Here is a 16,904-nt window from a genome sequence, read left to right as displayed (position 1 = left end):
GGCAATATCTTTAACTAGCAAGGATTTTATTAATTACAGAGGGCAAAGATACTATTGCCTCAATCCAACCAGAGGTTGATCTGCATTGAAGATTAGCTGTAGTTTTGGTAAGATATGGCCTATCTTTAGGATGTTCTTTTGCTTTCTCAATATCATCCTGGGGTCTCTATTAGAACCTGATGACTATATCTCCTCAGCCCTGAGAGTGTCCCCTTTGGAATGTGGATCACAAAAGCAGCCAACCATGGCTTGCAGGTCAAATCGTGTCACTGTTTTTTAAATGACCCACAGCTAAGAATGATTTTTTACAGATGAATATTTGTAATCTGTTTGATGGTAGGAAATAATAACTTTTAATCTCTATTAAGCAAAATGTTATCCTGCCCCCAAATTCTGTTCATTAGTACACCCATATTACAAAAAAATATATTCAATTATAATTGTATTTTGAATTTAGTGGAAATTTGTTTTCTCTTTGGTTACTTAGTACCTTTATAATGTACTCAGTTTTGCCTTTTCCTTAAGGTTTGAAATATGTGTTATCTGACCCTTTACCTAGGAAGCTTGTTGATATCTGATGTATCAGCTAGGATCGGATCAGAGAAGCAGAAATCTAAGAATGCTATGGAATGAGGAATTCATTAGAGGGTTCGAGACCTTTGCAGTCTCAGTTGCTGGGTGGGAAGTCTGCAGAAGGCTATCACATGGGCATTCAGTATCAGGCCTGAAGTTTCTGTAGATCAGCAGAATAACTGGTGTCTCAGTCCACTCTCCAAATGTCACTCAAGTTTGTCCCGTGACTACGCTCAACAGAGTGATACCAAACAAGGGAAGGGGATTCTGGGAAAGATGCTTCCAAGTTAGCCAAGTTAACCCAGTTAGCACCATTTGTTGTGGCGAGATTACCATAAATCACTGAGTCAATCTTAAGGCAGGAGATGGAACCATCTTTATTCACCAGCTGGCAGGATGAGGGCAAAGCCTGAGTTCCTCGACGCCCTCCAGGGGTTAGAGAGCACCTTGTATACCATAAGTAAAGCATGGCAGTACGTTCATCATAAGTGGCTGTTGTTATGATTCAAAACTACAGGACATCATGAGATCTACAATCACAAAGCAGAAGGGGAAGCAGGTCAAAATGACCCTAGTTGAGTAGAATTTAAAGAATGGTCACTAACATCTAGACAAATATGAACATTCTATGCAACGAGGGTACATTGCACAAGTACAGTGTATAAGAATAGAAGGAATAATTTTGCTATTTTGTGTTGTCAATATGCTGTGCTAAGCAATTGTTGGTAGGTACAGAGGTGGAGTTTTCCCACGGGAGAAGCATTTCTTCCATGAGATGGAGTCTTAGGGTAAATGGAGTCTGTTTGGTCACCGCCCATGCAGCCTGGCCCATATCACATTGTTATTGTGAGTTTAGCTCTTTATCTTTCCACTGTGCACTGTCTCAAATCTGGCAAATGTCCTCAGAGGTACTGCTGTGTGCTTGTCATAGGCCCCTTCCCTGGGATGAAGGAGGAAGTTGCATTCAGTCAGTCCTGAAGCTCAGCTCCTGTGTGGCCCTAGGGAAATGCCAGCTTTGCCTTCAGGGCTCCTTTGCTTTCTAATCTATGGAGCCATCCCCATGTGACCTTGACGAGCTTCCCTTGTTTCTCTTTTCCCAGCCTAGGCCGAGCCTGACCACCAGCCTGTGTCCTGAATTGGCAAGAGTTCAAGGGAGATAAGAGCCATCCCTTCACTTAGGTAGGGCTCCTCCTTGGCTGCAGTTTTAGTGCATGTAGAGCTCATTGCCTCCATAGCTCTAATACATCTTTTGGAAAGCACGATTTTGTTTCCCAATATATCTTTTTATTTCTAGTTGTACCTTGCCTGTCACAACCTTTTATATCCTACCTGGATACAGAAGTCTCTCTCAGGTAATCTGGTGAGGTTGCTGTCCTGCTCAAATTGCACTTTGCCATTGGCCTCTGCCCTGATCCTATCTTTGCACACATAGCTCCCCATGATCTCTGCCTACCTCTTCAGCCTATCCCCTCTTCCTTCCCTATCATCATCTCGGGCAATATCTTGTTGCCTACATCCCCCTAAACACTGCATATGCTCTTGGGCCTGGATGACTTCACCTGTTAGAATATTTTAGTCTGAAAGGCTATGACCTGATTCTCCATCTAACAAACATTCTACTAGCTTTTCACATTCCAACTGGAATGCTGAGTTCTCTGCCTCAGGCTTGGGTGCCCCATTTCCTGAGCTTTCCGACCCCCGTTTTACTTCTGTCTATGAAGATGTCTGATATCGATTTCCTGTCTGTGGGCTCCCCAAGGAGGGATTGAGCCCGATTCATGTTTTGCCCCTGGCCCCAGGGCCATACCTGACATCTAGTAGAAAGAGAGAGAATGAAAACAAAAAGAGAGAAGGAAGGCAAGAAGGCATACAGAAACAGAAGGAACCACAGGGGAAAAATAAGGGGGTCCATCTTAAAAGTGTTCCAGTTGAATCCAGAGGTCATCATGATGGGAATTGGGTTTAGTTCCAGTCCTATTCACCAGGAGACAGTGCTACCAGCAGTCTCTCTCTTCTCTATAGCCAGCGCCAGGTCTCAAGTTGCTATTTGCAGAGGGAGTCTGCTCCCAGACGCCGAGATGTTCTTCTTTCCTGGGACCAACTTGCCTTCGTGGCCCCCGGGGGCTCTATTTGGAGTAGCTGGGCAAGCTGGGGCTTGCTCATGGGCCGGAGCCTTCTGCAAATAGTGTGTGGATCCCAGAATGGAAGGGCCATGGCTTGCTGGAGAGGTGGGGCCTGGCAGGGGTTTCTGAGCTCTCCTTGCAGAGAGACAGATCGGGATTGTCAGAGCTCCAGAAGTAGAACAGGATCAGTTTGAATCTCCTCTAGCATACTGGTTTCCAATGATCATGGGTTCCATGCATTCCTAGGGTCTACATTTCTTTTCAGAGCCTTTACATGACATGCTTTAGGATGTACATCTGCAGCCCTGGAGTAGCAAACAAAATTTAAAAATAAATAAATGAATGAATGAATGAATGAATAGCCTGCAGGAGACTGGGGTTCCTCCAGTTCTTTTGGATCCACTGTGAGATCTAAATGTGTAGGGTCCCCATACAGCCAGCACTTAGGTTCAAGGTTGACCCTCTTCCTCTTCACTTATGAGTGCCTAACTAGCCTCTGACCCTTATTCCAGGGAGTTGGGGGTTATCGGTGGACCTGTACCTGTGCTTGAGTGCAATGGGCAGCTCCCACTAGCCCCCATTTGGGCGGTTGTCACTACCCAGCAGGGTTTTGGTGGAGCTAATTCAGGTCAAGTAGGGAGAGGTGTGAGTTTCTTCTTTTCTTTGATTATAATTTTGATTCAGGGCCTTATAATGTACTGCACTTGAAGTGACTTCTTTCAAGAGATCAATTACAAACAAAGAAAATTTGAACTGGAAACACCAGAGGCCACCAGCATGAACCCTCTATTTCACAGATGGGGTTCAGGGTGTGAAGGAGCTAACTCAAGGTCACGGGGAGTAGGATATAGGTGTTGGAGGGGAGAGGACAGAACCAAGTGCTAGGTATTTTAGCATGTGGAACAGAAGTTCCCTAACATTTCTAGTCCATATCTTTCTAGTACATCATGAAATACTTGGTATAGTAATGGAAGTTCTTAGGTGAGCTACTGACTGGTCTATTAGGAACTGTATAAGTGGGGCTGATTGAATTTTAAGGTCCTTCCTAGATCTTTCGGCCTAAAATAAGACTATGATTTCAGATCTTCATTGCTTGGGGCAAGTCATTTTACCTATACAGGCCTTAGTTTCTCCTCCCACAAAATGGGCGAGTTTGGATGTGGAGACCCTCCACCTGTGAAAGTCTAAGAAGAGGAGAAATGTCTTGGTAGTGGATTGTTAACTCCAGGCCTGGGACAGAGCAAGGAGGCAGCTGTAGGACCCTGAAGATGAAGGCCCTCTTTGAAGACTGGGTCTAGGCTCTTTTCATGCATCACCCTGGTCCCATCCTGCTTAACTCTCCCCTTGAAGACATTCTGAAAATTCACTCTGAAGCCTGTGGATTAGTTTCCTAGGGCTGTCATAACAAGGTACCATAAACTTGGTGCTTGAAACAACAGAAATCAGAAATTAAAGTGATTCCTTCTGGAAGCTCTGAGGGAGAATCTCTTTCCTGCTTCTCTCCTAGCTTCTGGTAGCTCTAGCAATCCTTGGTTTTCCTTGACTTGGAGACACAGCACTCCACCCTGCTCCCTTATCTTCACGTAGCCTTCCCCTCTGTGTATCTCTTTGCTCAAATATCTTACTTTTCTCTTATAAAGATACCAGTCATTGGATTTAGGGCCTACCCTAAATGTAGGATGAGCTCATCCTGAGATACTTAATTGCATCTGCAAAGACCCTATTTCCAAATAAGATCCCATTCACAGGTCCTGGGAATCGAGACTTTTAACATGCTTTTTGGAGGACCCTGTTCAGCCACTGAAGTCCAAATTCCATTATTCACTCAATAAAACTTATTGACTGTTTACAGTGTGCTTGGCCTTCCTTGGACACTGCTTAGGATGGAGGTAGGTAGACACAGAAGTTGACAATTCCTGAGATACACAGAGGTGACTTCAGGAGTTCAGAGGCAGGACCACCAATCCAACGAGGCAAAACAAGGAAGGCCTCATGCAGAGCTGAATAATCTTAGGCCACCGGGAGCACAAGGGACTGGGGCCAGCGGGTTGGACACTCCTGATTGAGTGGGCCAGCATGAGCTATTGGATGGGCAAAAGCAAGAGGAGGTAAGAGACCCCTGCCCTCCCCTCCTTTCAGTGTCCCTTTGTTTACTGACATTTCATCAGAGTCAGTTCTCCTCCTGGTTCTGCTATTTGCTGTCCCTTCCTGCTCTTCCTCCTGGAGTGAGAGACAATTTGCATCAGCCATTAGGCACAGACTTGACCTTCAGGTGGAACATGGTGGTGCCGAGCATGCAGGCTTCTCTGCAGCAGGTAAATACATCCCTGGTAGAGAGGAAGTGTTTGCATATTTTCATCCTTTTTCTTTCCCTGGGGGACACAAGTTAATGACGCTCATTGAGATGACGTGGAATTGACTTCTCAATCTTCCTTTCATTCTGGTGTGGGGTCCTGCTGAAAGCCCCCTGAGATGCTGCTGCCAAGGTCAGATCTTCCTGGCACATGGAAGAGGCTGTTAAGTTCTACCTGCTCCAGGGGTATTCCCAAGGGCTCAAGGGCGTTCGCTAACTGGACCATGCCAGAATGTAAACTTGTATCCAGGGTCGGGGGGGGGGGGGGAGAGGTTAATTTAGGGCAGCCACTAATCCTAAAATGGCAAATAAGCCGCACCTACAATGCCATGATCTCTGGAGGGCTCGGGGTTCAGACATTGCAAATCAATCCTGGCACTGTTGCTTGCTGAGCTAAGCTCTGGCCACAGTCCTTCTCAAACGAGCACTCTAGGTACCCCCGACCAATCAATCTCAGTTGGCAGCAGAAATGAAATCCATTTGCCATCCTTGCATTAATCTTTTATCAGAGATTAATTTGTCCAATTAGTCAGGGATTTCCAACAACAATAAAGCTTTGCCTGGCAGAGACCAGCGTCCCAAGGGAATGGGCTACAGAAGTGGTGGGGGGTGTTCATTATCTTGATGGGTCATTGAGGGAAATGAGCAGGAACTCTGGAGATTTACAGTCTCAGTGTGATAGAATTGGTCATAGAGGGCCCTGTCAGTCTGGCCTCTCTGGGCTGGGAAAAGCCTCACCTTTTCCCTGTGGTGCAGAGTGGAGTCTAGCTGGTTGAAGAGTATGTGTCCTTTAGCTCAGCACAGCATAAAACACAATTTGGGCACATATATTGCAAATATCTTGTTTCCAGATTACCATATTTTATATTTTTTTATTACATAGATATCAATTATTAAATATTTTTATCCTTAGAAATTTCAGGATATTTTCCTAAGATGTGTCCGGAGAGGATGCAGAGGGAGGCACACATTTGTTTCCCCAAATGACAAGATTTAAGAGTGTTGAACCTTGACCATGAAGGGACAGCCAGCCGGGATGATTGAACAGGGCTGGGGATAGCCCTGTGTATGTATCTGTGTGTTGGGAGGTTAGCACATCATAGGTGCTTGGCCATATCAGTGTGTCTGGAAGATGAGTTGTGGTGGAAGAGTATTTCATGAGAGATTGAGGAAGAGGGACCCAGGCAGGAGGCTCAGGTGAAAAACCTCTGTCTTCATGGAGTTGCCCCTAGGATTTGCCTCCAGTTCAGTGTCCTATGGACACATGTAAGATCCAGGAGATTTTTTCAGTGGAGATCAGGTTAGCTCTGGGTGCAGGAGCAACCTTGCTTTGATACCAGGACACAGAGCTTCCCATAGGAGGTGAGGCAGAGACAAAGGAACTTCTTTTAGGAACAAGCACAGTTTAAATCCTCCTGGGCTCTAGATGTGATGTCCCCATTTTGGCCACTTCAGAACTCCAGAGCATTAGACATTGCTGTGGTGTTGGAGGAGGTGCATGGTGAGAGCCGCCATACTTGGTGGACACTGGGGCACTTGGAGATAGCCAAGCAGATGGACCCAGAAAACACGGCATGGAAGAGGAATCCAGTGACGGCTGCTGTGTGATCATGGGACATAGTCACAGTCACAGGAGAGACATCTGGGGACTCTCAGAAACAACTGGGTGAGGGTGGAGGGTCAGACACACTTATCAGAGAGTGTCAGTTATTTGTTCCAGTATCTTCCCCACTCACTGGACCTGCCCTCTTTGAGGACAGGGACTACACCTAGAATAGGTCTTACGTAAATACTTCTTGAGTTAACAAATAAACATTAGTGCTGTGCAGTTCTTGTTCATAAATATCCTTCCAGTGAAACTTCCATCCTCCTGGGAATGACACATTCCTCCTCTTTTACAATCTGGAATAATGGAAGGAATCCAGACTTTGGGGCCAATATAATCATTAGCAGTTATTACCTATGTTGTTGAGGTGGAGTGATTTAACATCTTGATTAAGAAAATTAAGATATTTGGAATGCACCCGGAAGTAATGGTTGTGATCTGGCAAGGGCAGAGAGATGAACAAAATCTGTGATTATGCAGCTAGTTACGTTTGGGCATGGATTTGAACACAAGATCTTTCAGTTTGAACGGTTTTGTTCCCCTGTTTTGAAGCCCCTGCACTGGCTTCTCCATGATTCTGAGAATGTCTGGCAAGAAGAAGGGGCAGTGCCCAAAGGATTATGGCCAGGGGATAGGAGGAAGGGTGAGACTGGATGGAGAGCTGGGAACCTGTGCTCAGTCCCTAGCTGGGCTGGCACCTTGTCTGGGCAGGCATTCTGTAGCCCAGCATCTCCTAAGGGTGTCCCAAGGCCCAGGGCTGTGTCTAAGTTCCAAGATTGTCCTTACCACCTCTCACCACCTGGTGCAGGGGGCCTGCTGGATCCAGGAAGGTCAAACTCTAGGTTTGAGGCCAATCAGGACAATGGCTGGCTGGTGTTTCCCTGGGAGTTTTAAAAACTTCAGTTTTTTGTTATTTGTTCACAATAAAGTGCTGCAGCAGCTGAGGCCAGGCCAGGTGATTTTTCCAATGAGAACATGTCCACTCTTGACCCATGTCCACAGGCTCACCGAGAGAAACCCGGGCTTTGGCAGAATCTCTTGGGACAACTGGAAATAATTTTTGCCTTCAAAAACTACTTTTGTGAAAAGAACATGAATATAGTTTAGCAATTCAAAGAACGACAATTCAGCTTTTGCTTCTGGTGAGCAACTGTTGTTCTGGGCTTCCCTTCTTCCCGCCATAGTTACTATGCCCTAGAGAATCCTGTCATCTGCTGCTTCTGTTTTCCACTGTGTTTCTCAGTGACATAATTGCACATCAGTTTCTTCATTTTTCACTTGATATAGCTTTATGTTACACACACACACACACACACATACCCCTACTCCTCCCTTCTTTCAGTCTGTTTATCTCACATAATTTGATTAAATAAATATTCAATGTTTCCAATAGTAAAACTATCAATATAATTGACAACTAAGCAACCTATTGTTCTAAGGTTTTTTTGCTTCCATTATAGCTTATTGTTTTCGGGGAGGGTTGGGAAATGTGGATAATTGCCTCATTTTTCATCTTCTTCATCGTCATGTCTTTATCACTAAACTCTCCTTGCAAACCCAGCAGGCAATTCACCAGTTCACATTTTCTTGGGGACAGCCACCTGGATCCTTCCATCCTTCCTTGTTTCTCCCCAGGTCTTCTGCACATGGGTGACTGTCATTCATGACCCCCATTTCTCTGTCATCTTAGGAACTGGTCTGTGTGTGTCCTGGATCTCATCTCTGCCTTTCTCTTAGATTATTTCCTTGTTTGGTGAACTGGCTTCCTGGGGCTTCCCAAGAAAGGATGCATGATTTTGAGACCTTGAATATTTGAGAAAGTCTTGACTGGCACCTGATTAATAATTATGGAGCTGCTATTTAAACACCATTTCCCCTTGTCTTTCTAAAGGCGTTACACCATTTCTAACTATTGGAAGTTTCTTTTTGGAGAGGTCAGATGCCACTCTCATTTCTGATCATTGATATGTGACTTTGGTTTCTTTCTGGAAATTTTTGCCCCAGGTTCTAAAATTTCACAGTCATGTGCTTTGGTGAGGGTAGGTTTTATTTTCATTGGTTTTGCTGGGCCTTGGATGGGCCCTTTTGATTCAGCAATTGTCACCCCCAGTTCTGGTAAGTTTCCTTGTATTCTTTCTTTGACAATGACTCCCTCCTTTCCTGTTTTATCTTTCTGGAACTTCTGATGTTGGATTCTGGAACCTGAATTAATTATTTTTCACCAGTTCTTCCAAATTATCATCTTTTTTTTTTTAAATCTACCTTCTGAGAAATTTTCTTATCTTTTTATTGAATTTGTTTTTTTTCTTTTTAATGTTTTTATTTTTATTAATAGCTTTTATTTTTTAAATACATAACAGTAGAATGCATCACAATTCTTATTACACAATTTTTCATATTTGTATACAAAGTATGTTCACACCAATTTGTGTCTTCATACATGTACTTTGGATAATGATGTCCACCACATTCCTCCATCATTGCTAACCCCCTGACCCCTCTCTTCCCCTCCCACTCCTCTGCCCTATCTAAAGTTCCTCTATTCCTCCCATGCTCCCTCTCTCTACCCCACTATGAGTTATTCACCTTATATCAGAGAAAACATTCCGCATTTGTTTATTTTGGGATTGGCTAACTTCACTTAGTATTACCTTCTCCAACGCCATCCATTTACCTGCAAAGCCATGATTTTATTCTCTTTTATTGCTGAGTCATATTCCATTGTGTATATGCCACCATTTGACCCAGGTGTTCCTCTCCTTGGTCTATACCCAAAGGACTTAAAAACAGCAGACTTAAAAACAACAGTGACACAGCCACATCAATGTTTAATGCAGCACAATTCATAATAGCTAAACTGTGAAGCCAACCTAGATGCCCTTCAGTAGATGAATGGATAAAAAAATGAATTTGAAAATTTTAATTATTATTTTTATGAATTTCATAAAGCAAAATTTCTCTTCTGTTTTTAAAAATAACATTATACTTTTATGAAATGTTTTCTCTTACCCAATATGTGTTTATTTTTTAAAAATTGTCTTCCCCCTGGATTCTCCGAGTTCTTTTTTCTTTTCCCCTTCAGTTTGTCTGTGGTTATTTGGTCTGGTTGTGGCTTTTGCCCTCTGGCTGTCTTTGGCTGATGTAAAAGCATGTGCTGTTGGTTGTTATAGTTTGATGATTTGGGGTCTTCACTGTAGGAAGGTCAGGAGAGACTTGATATTTTCTGGAGGGAACTCATATTACAGAATGCTTTCTCTTGGGACAGTTTTCCCAGAGAATACTCTCTAGTTTCTTGCCTGAGTGATAAACCTGGGTACCTGGGAGCCGCCTGGGGCAGGCCAAGAGTGAGAACTTTCAAAGTGATTTCTCACCCCACTCACCACTACCCTTAGCCTTTTCAAGTTCAGAGTATGTCTGACTCCATTTCTCTGGAGTAACATCCTCCAATTTTCTGTCTGTGCATCATAGGTGTAGGGATTCCACGTCTCTATCAGTCAGGACAGGCTACTGTAACAAATACTACGGAAATCTCAGTGACTTAACAACTGTTTTTCCCTCTTGGGGATGTGCAATCGGACAGCATTCTTCTTGTCCCAAGGTCCTGGAACAAGCTCCGGAGCAGGACTCAGATCAGCCATTCCTTCCTCCTTCTTGTTGACTGAGTCCTACTTTTTCCTCCACCCTGAAATTTCTGGTACATCCTGACCAGGGTGAACTGATCAGGTCAGTCTCATTTCTCTTTGCCAGCCATTGGGTTAGGGATGCGCATGTCACCTAGTTCCACCTATGAATTATGGGGGAGGTTGCTGGGATATGTATGAGAAGATGGTCTCCTCCTCTTCTTATCGGGATGTGATGTCAGGAATGGTAAGTCTCACTCTGTGGCCACAAGAGAGTCTAGTGTCTGAGGAGAGAGCTAAATGCTAAGGATGGCTGAGAAGAAAGAAGGAAGGAATCTGGGTCCTCGATGGCACCATGGACCTCTGCATAACCCTGTTACACAGCCACTCCTCCTAGGAACCCCATGTCAGGTGAGGTGATGAATTTTCCCTGTTTCTAGAACCACTGATTTGTTCCTTGTATTTGGAAGCTTCTTAACTGACCAGGTGAATGTCCTTGCAGATGCCAAACAAGAGGTAGCCCCAGCTCCAGGGCATAAATACGTGATCAAACCTGAAAGTTGGTGTCCAAGCTAGGTGCAGGCTTGGTCTGTGGAAGGAGATCTGTCCTGGGTCATGCAGTTAGAGTCAGACAAGGGACAAGACAGGCAAGATAGTGCAGTGGTTAAGGTTCATTCTCCAGAATCCCAACTTCACCATTTTACCCACTGGGTGAACTTGGCAAACTAGTTAAATCATTGAAAGCTCACTTGTAATGTTTTGCTCTTTTGTAAAATGAGAGCAATACTAGTAACTTCCTTATGGTTATTGTGATTATCAAACGAGATAACACCTGTTAGGGGCTCAGACGTGTGCCTAGCACACGTCTAGTCTGCTAGTGCTGTCAGAGGCTGGGTCCACTAGGTACGGAGCCAGAACGACTTCAAGCTGTGTGTACAAGGGATGCCGGGTCACAGAGCCAGGCTGGAGCTGAGTGTGTGCCAGCTGAGAAGAAAGCACATGCTCCCAAAGGCAATGGGGAGAGGGCTTTCACCAATTTGGGAAAATCACCAATTTGTAGAAGTCAAGAAATAGCAGATTATATTAAAAAAATACATTAGACCAGTGGTTCTCAAATGGGTATTTGCAACATTATCACCTGCAGGGCCCATTGAACACAGTTTTCTGGGTTCCATCCCAGAGTTTCTGATTTAATAGGCAGGATGGTCTTGTGACTTTGCATTTCTAATGTGTCTCCCGGTAATGCCAGCCCTGCGGGTCTGGTGCTATAGTTTGGATCTAGAATCTCCCAAAGGCCCGTGTTTTAAAGACTTGATGGTCAGGGTGAAGCTATTGGGAAGTGATGGAAACGTAAATAGGTGGGGCCTAGAGGGAGGTCTTTAGGTCAGTGGAGGTGTGGCCTCAAAGGGAACTGTGGAACCCTGGTGGGAGCCAAAATAAAACTTTTCTCTTTATAAGTTGACTATCTCGGGTATTTTGTTGTAGCCATGGAAAAGCTAACACACCTGGGGACCAGGTGTTAGAGGAGATGAAAGAGAGCAAGACTATGAGGGGGAAATCATTTGAAGTTAATGTCTTTTTAAAATGTAAAAATTTGCTTTATTACAATTTTTTATTATGGAAGATACAACCATATATAAAAGTAAATGGAAATTTAATGAACCCTCATGCACCTGTCACTCAGCTCAAAAGAAAAAAAAAAAAAACTAATCCATGTCCTATCTACGTCCACTGGGGCCTTCTGTATGGCACCCTTTCTCTCCCCATATCCAACAGCACAGTTCTTGGCCTCATCTCAGACCTACCCCAAGAGCTCAGAAAAAGGCCACACCTTTGAAGTCCAGTTGCATGCAGAGATGACCATGAAGGATGTTTCTAAAGAGTCCAAAATGGACATTTCTCAACACTCTTCTGCATTCCCAAACATTACTCACCCACACGTGTATGCAGCATCCAACTCTCCCTGACCAGCTGCTCAGATGGACAGCTAAGGCCTCAGGTGGCCATAACCACCATAGTCTTGGGCTCTGAAGCCTAGCTCTCCGCTGCAGATGCCACACTCTTGGCCAGACATTCACTCCGTCAACTACTGTGCCAGGTTCTTTGTTGGGTGTTGGGGAGACTGCGATGACTAAGACCCACTGTGATGGGAGAGACAAGCTGGTAAACTGGTGACCAGAAGACAACAGGCTAAGTCCCCAGGGACAGCATAGGTAACAAGAATCATGGGAGCACAGAAGAGGGCACCCCAAGCCTAGCTGGGGAGGCTGGACCTGCGAGGCAGCCTTCCTGACTCTTTAGGGTTGAGGAGGAGAAGCCCTCACCCCCTTGCCCTCGGGTTTTTTCTCTGGCTCTTGGAGTCATCCTGACTTTTCTTAGTCATGGTTCCTTCCTGTAACCTGTGTGCATTCTCCTTGTCCAGCTGTCAGGACTTGGATGCCCATTCTCCCCTCTTCGCAGAAACTGCAGTTCTAGCTGCTGCCTTCTCTTGGGTGAGCACGTGTGAGCAAGCGATGCTTGGGTAGCACTGTTGGAAGGCAACAGGGGGCTGGCGGTCAGCTGCTGCAGGAGTGAGCCGTATCATAGCTCTCAAGCCTGAATTTCCTCACTTCTTACTCTTAGCCTCATCTGGTGATGAATTTTACTTCTTCTGTTGGTTCATGTGTAGAATCTGGATGCCAGGGACAGCCTGATTGGGTACAGTAGACTTGGGGGGAGGACCTGTGCACACAGGGATGGGGCTCATCCCAGCCAGGGAAGGGCTTTCTCTCTCTAGAGTGGGGTGAAAGGCAGATAGACCTTTAGGGGTCTCATAATGCACTGGACTCAGCACCATCAGTGTGATCTCCTGAGATGCTGGGAGCAATGTGCTCTGAATTTTCTTTTAAAGGGTCCTGGGTTACATAAAGGAGCCCTGGTACCAGTATCAGACCAGGAGCCCTCCCAGGGAGAGAAGTAAAAGCAAGCTCATAACTGATATTCTTTCCCTTTACAAAAATATATTTCCAAGTCTTTGGATCACACCCTTTGTTCAAGATCTCTCTTCCCATGATGAGACACAACTCACCAATTTATCATCATCTTTATATTTAATTAAATTGCTGTCTTCTATTTAATATTTTCAATTAAGCTCCTAAAGCCAGATCTTTCTTATAGATCTAAGTTTTACATTGTAGTTTCTTTCAAAGGCTTTGTCACGGGAGCCTTTTTTTATTACTATTAATCCCCTATAATAAATAACATAAACTCCAATAATGCTACACCAGATTCTCTCCCCCGACTCCTGTCTCCTTCCACATTTGTTATTGACTCAATTTATGTTCCTTTAAATCGGTTTCAGTCTGGGTGGCAATACTCTAATTTACTGACTGATCAATTTGAATTTGTTTTATAAGATTCCATTAATTGCTGTGTCCAATTCTCTTGCAGTGCCTGGAAACACTGTGTCCCCTAGCATTTCCCTCCAGCCCTCTGGTTGTATATTTTCATGAAAATGGTGCCTCCAGGTTAGGGTTGGTGAGCCCTCGGATGCTCATGTTGTGAGATGTTTTCAGTCTTATTTTCAGCAAGAAACGGAGAACTGGGTCACTCTGTGGTCTGGCTCTTCCTAATTCTTTAGGTAGGGCCCCCTCCCCAGTGAATCATTTAAAAGTCTTAGAGAAGAGGGTGTCAATTTCTGAGCAGGGCACGGTGGGGCCACCTGCCTGTCCTATCATGCATAGCTTTAGTTTCCTAATCTGTATGATCTGTAGCACATCCAGCCTTTCCCTGGGGACAGTGTGGACACACATACTTGAATGCACCCTCCCATAGGCTACCAGTGCAGAGGACATCTGTGCTTTGGTGGATTTCTTAAGGAGTAAGGATTTCTTAAGGATTCTTCTCCATAATCTGAACCCATTTCCTAGCACTGTCTACTGGGTCCTGCACAAGGGTCCCCCCCTCCTCCTCTGCCTCTGTCATTTGAAAGATGAGAATTCCTTGCTGCTCTGATGGCCTGATCTGTTTACTCCTTTTCCGTTGGTTGGTTACTAATCTTCTCTGCAACACTTGGATGCTAGGGGAGGGATGCACTTGACACAGCCAGGGTGCTGGCTAGGTGGGCACCCCACTTCAGCAGTGCTGGTCACACACTCACTGAAAGACAGCCTGCACAGATCTGTGTCTGGCTTCACCCCTCCTCTCCTGGCCATGGGTATTTGGAAAAGGGGTAGAGATTTAGATTAAAGCTGGCCTATTGTCTGGAGCAAAACAGAAACTCGGATCCAGAGATAGTTCTCTTCCAGAACAAGGAAAAGGCAGGCCAGTCAGTCATGAGAGGGAAGAGTCAAGTCTGTGGCCACTGAGGCTGTGTGAGCTACTGCTGGGGTCCCAGGGCCATCCTGACTGCAGGAGTTCACTTGAGTTCCAGCATCTGGCAGAGATTCCTGTCCCCAAATCCCAAGCACTGTCACATCCTCTCAGTGGCACCCTGCTCCTTCACCCATGCAATGTGCACACGTACACACACACAGATGCATGCACATATGTGTACGTATGGTCACGCACACACACAGTACACACATGTACCTTTATATAGTTGCCACGTGGGATCTTATTTTCTGGTAAAACAAATACTTTGCCTCAAATAAGAAATGGCTTGCTGAAGATCCATGTAGAAGAAATGATAATGCAAGAGACGGTGATGTTGGGCTGGGGCCTCACTCCAACATCCCCTGGGAGAGAGTGTATTTAAGGAGAGTAAAGACATAAGGTTGTGGCCAGTGACACAGAGAGAGCGTCTATCTAGGCCGTATGGCTGACTTAAAAGAGAATGCAAAAGGAAATAAGTCTGTTTCCAATTAGGGCCTGAAAAATCCTCTGAAATGTGAATCAGGAAGCTTCTTTATGATGAAAGGGATCTTGAGGCAGAGGCAAGTGCTTCAGAGCAATTGCTGCACTGAGAAGAGGTGAAAAGTTAAGATTTGGCCTCCATCTGCTGCTCCCAACTACACAAAGGTGATAGAAGTCCTTCCGCCTCTGCTTGGCTGCCTCCTATGGTGGGGAGCCCCTTCCTCTCCCAAAGGAGCCTCTTGAATTTAGATAGTTGGTCAGGAAATCTGTTGGCTACTGACGGACTTCTCTTCAGGAAAGAGCACCCAGGCAATTACTTAAAAAAAATTCTTTTTAGAACCAACCCTTCTCCAGTCTCAGTCTTTATGGTTTGGGCAGGGGCTGGCCCCACCTCCAGTATTAGTGGAAGTTCTGGTAAATCATCATGTTTCCCCCGGTGACCCCAACAGCTGGCTTAAGAATGGGTGTGTGATCCAGGCTGTACAGCAACAGCCCTGAGAATGTTCGTGGAACCCTTGGGAAGGGGGCCCATTCATTTTCCTGGTTACTCAAGTGAGAAGATCTAAGCCGGGTGCTGTTAGCGACTATCTTGTCACTACTGAAGGAGATGGCCTGAAGATGATGTCAACATGCAGAAAAGAGCATGGAAGGATGGAGTGCCTGAAACCTATCTATCTCTAGACTTTCATGCCCTGTGAACAAGTAACTTTCCATTTGGCTTAAGCCAATAATGTGTGGTTTCTGCATCTTGAAGTGAGATGGGAAGCTTTTAATGATTCGATTTTTAGTATTTTTTTCATTTGTCAGAGTGAGTTCCCTACAACCTTCCCTTCTTTTTTTTGACTGGGGGAGGTGGAGCAGATACCAGGGATGGAACCCAGGGGCACTCAACCACTGAGCCACATCCCCAGCCCTATTTGTATTTTATTGAGAGGCAGGGTCTCACTGAGTTCTTAGCACCTTGCTTTTGCTGAGGCTGGCTTTGAACTTGTGATCCTCCTGACTCAGCTTCTGGAGACGCTGGGATTACAGGCGTGAGCCACCGTGCTCGGCAACCTTCCCTTCTTAATATTTGTTCTGTTCTCTGGGTCACAATAGGAAACATTTAGTTTCTCTTTCATAGGATAGCCCTTCTTTAAAGCTACTCTAGCATGTTGGAATCTTTATTTTTTTTTTTTAGACAGGGTCTCACTAGATTGCCCAGGTTGGCCCCACACTCTAGGGTTCAAGTATCTCCTTCCTCAGCATCTGAAGGGGCTGGGAGTACAGGTGTGCACCACCACACCCAGCATAAATCTTTACTTTGTGAGTATAAAGCCTCCCCATCATTTATCCGTTCTCCTTAGGATAAGGCATCTATTCCCCTCACCATGAAGCTTCCCTTGTTGTAGACAAACTATGGCTTTCCAGTATTCTGCTCAATGTGGCTCCCACATCAGAGCTCTGGATTCCCAACGTGGCCTGATTGAACTGAGGTACACAAGGCTACCCTTTCTCTACTAGGATGGACACTATCAATTCAGTTTAAGAATGCAGTCATAGTTTTAGAGATTGTGATGAACTGTTGACCCGCTGAGGTTATGATTATATAAAACCCTGGACTATTTTTCACAACAGCTGTGAGAAGTCAAGCCTGCGGTATCCTTCAGTTAACCACTGACTAGAAACCCTGCTGTCCAATGGACTTGAATCTAGACTTTTCCCCTTTCACCAGCTGGGCAACAAGAAAGATGTCGAACTACCTTGGGATCTTGCTTTTCAAGGGGTGGTGCGAGAACCAGAAGCAAACAGTATCT

Source organism: Marmota flaviventris, chromosome 8, assembly GCF_047511675.1.
Source record: "Marmota flaviventris isolate mMarFla1 chromosome 8, mMarFla1.hap1, whole genome shotgun sequence".
In the NCBI taxonomy this organism is placed as follows: domain Eukaryota; kingdom Metazoa; phylum Chordata; class Mammalia; order Rodentia; family Sciuridae; genus Marmota; species Marmota flaviventris.
Note: the sequence above shows the minus strand (reverse complement) of the source record.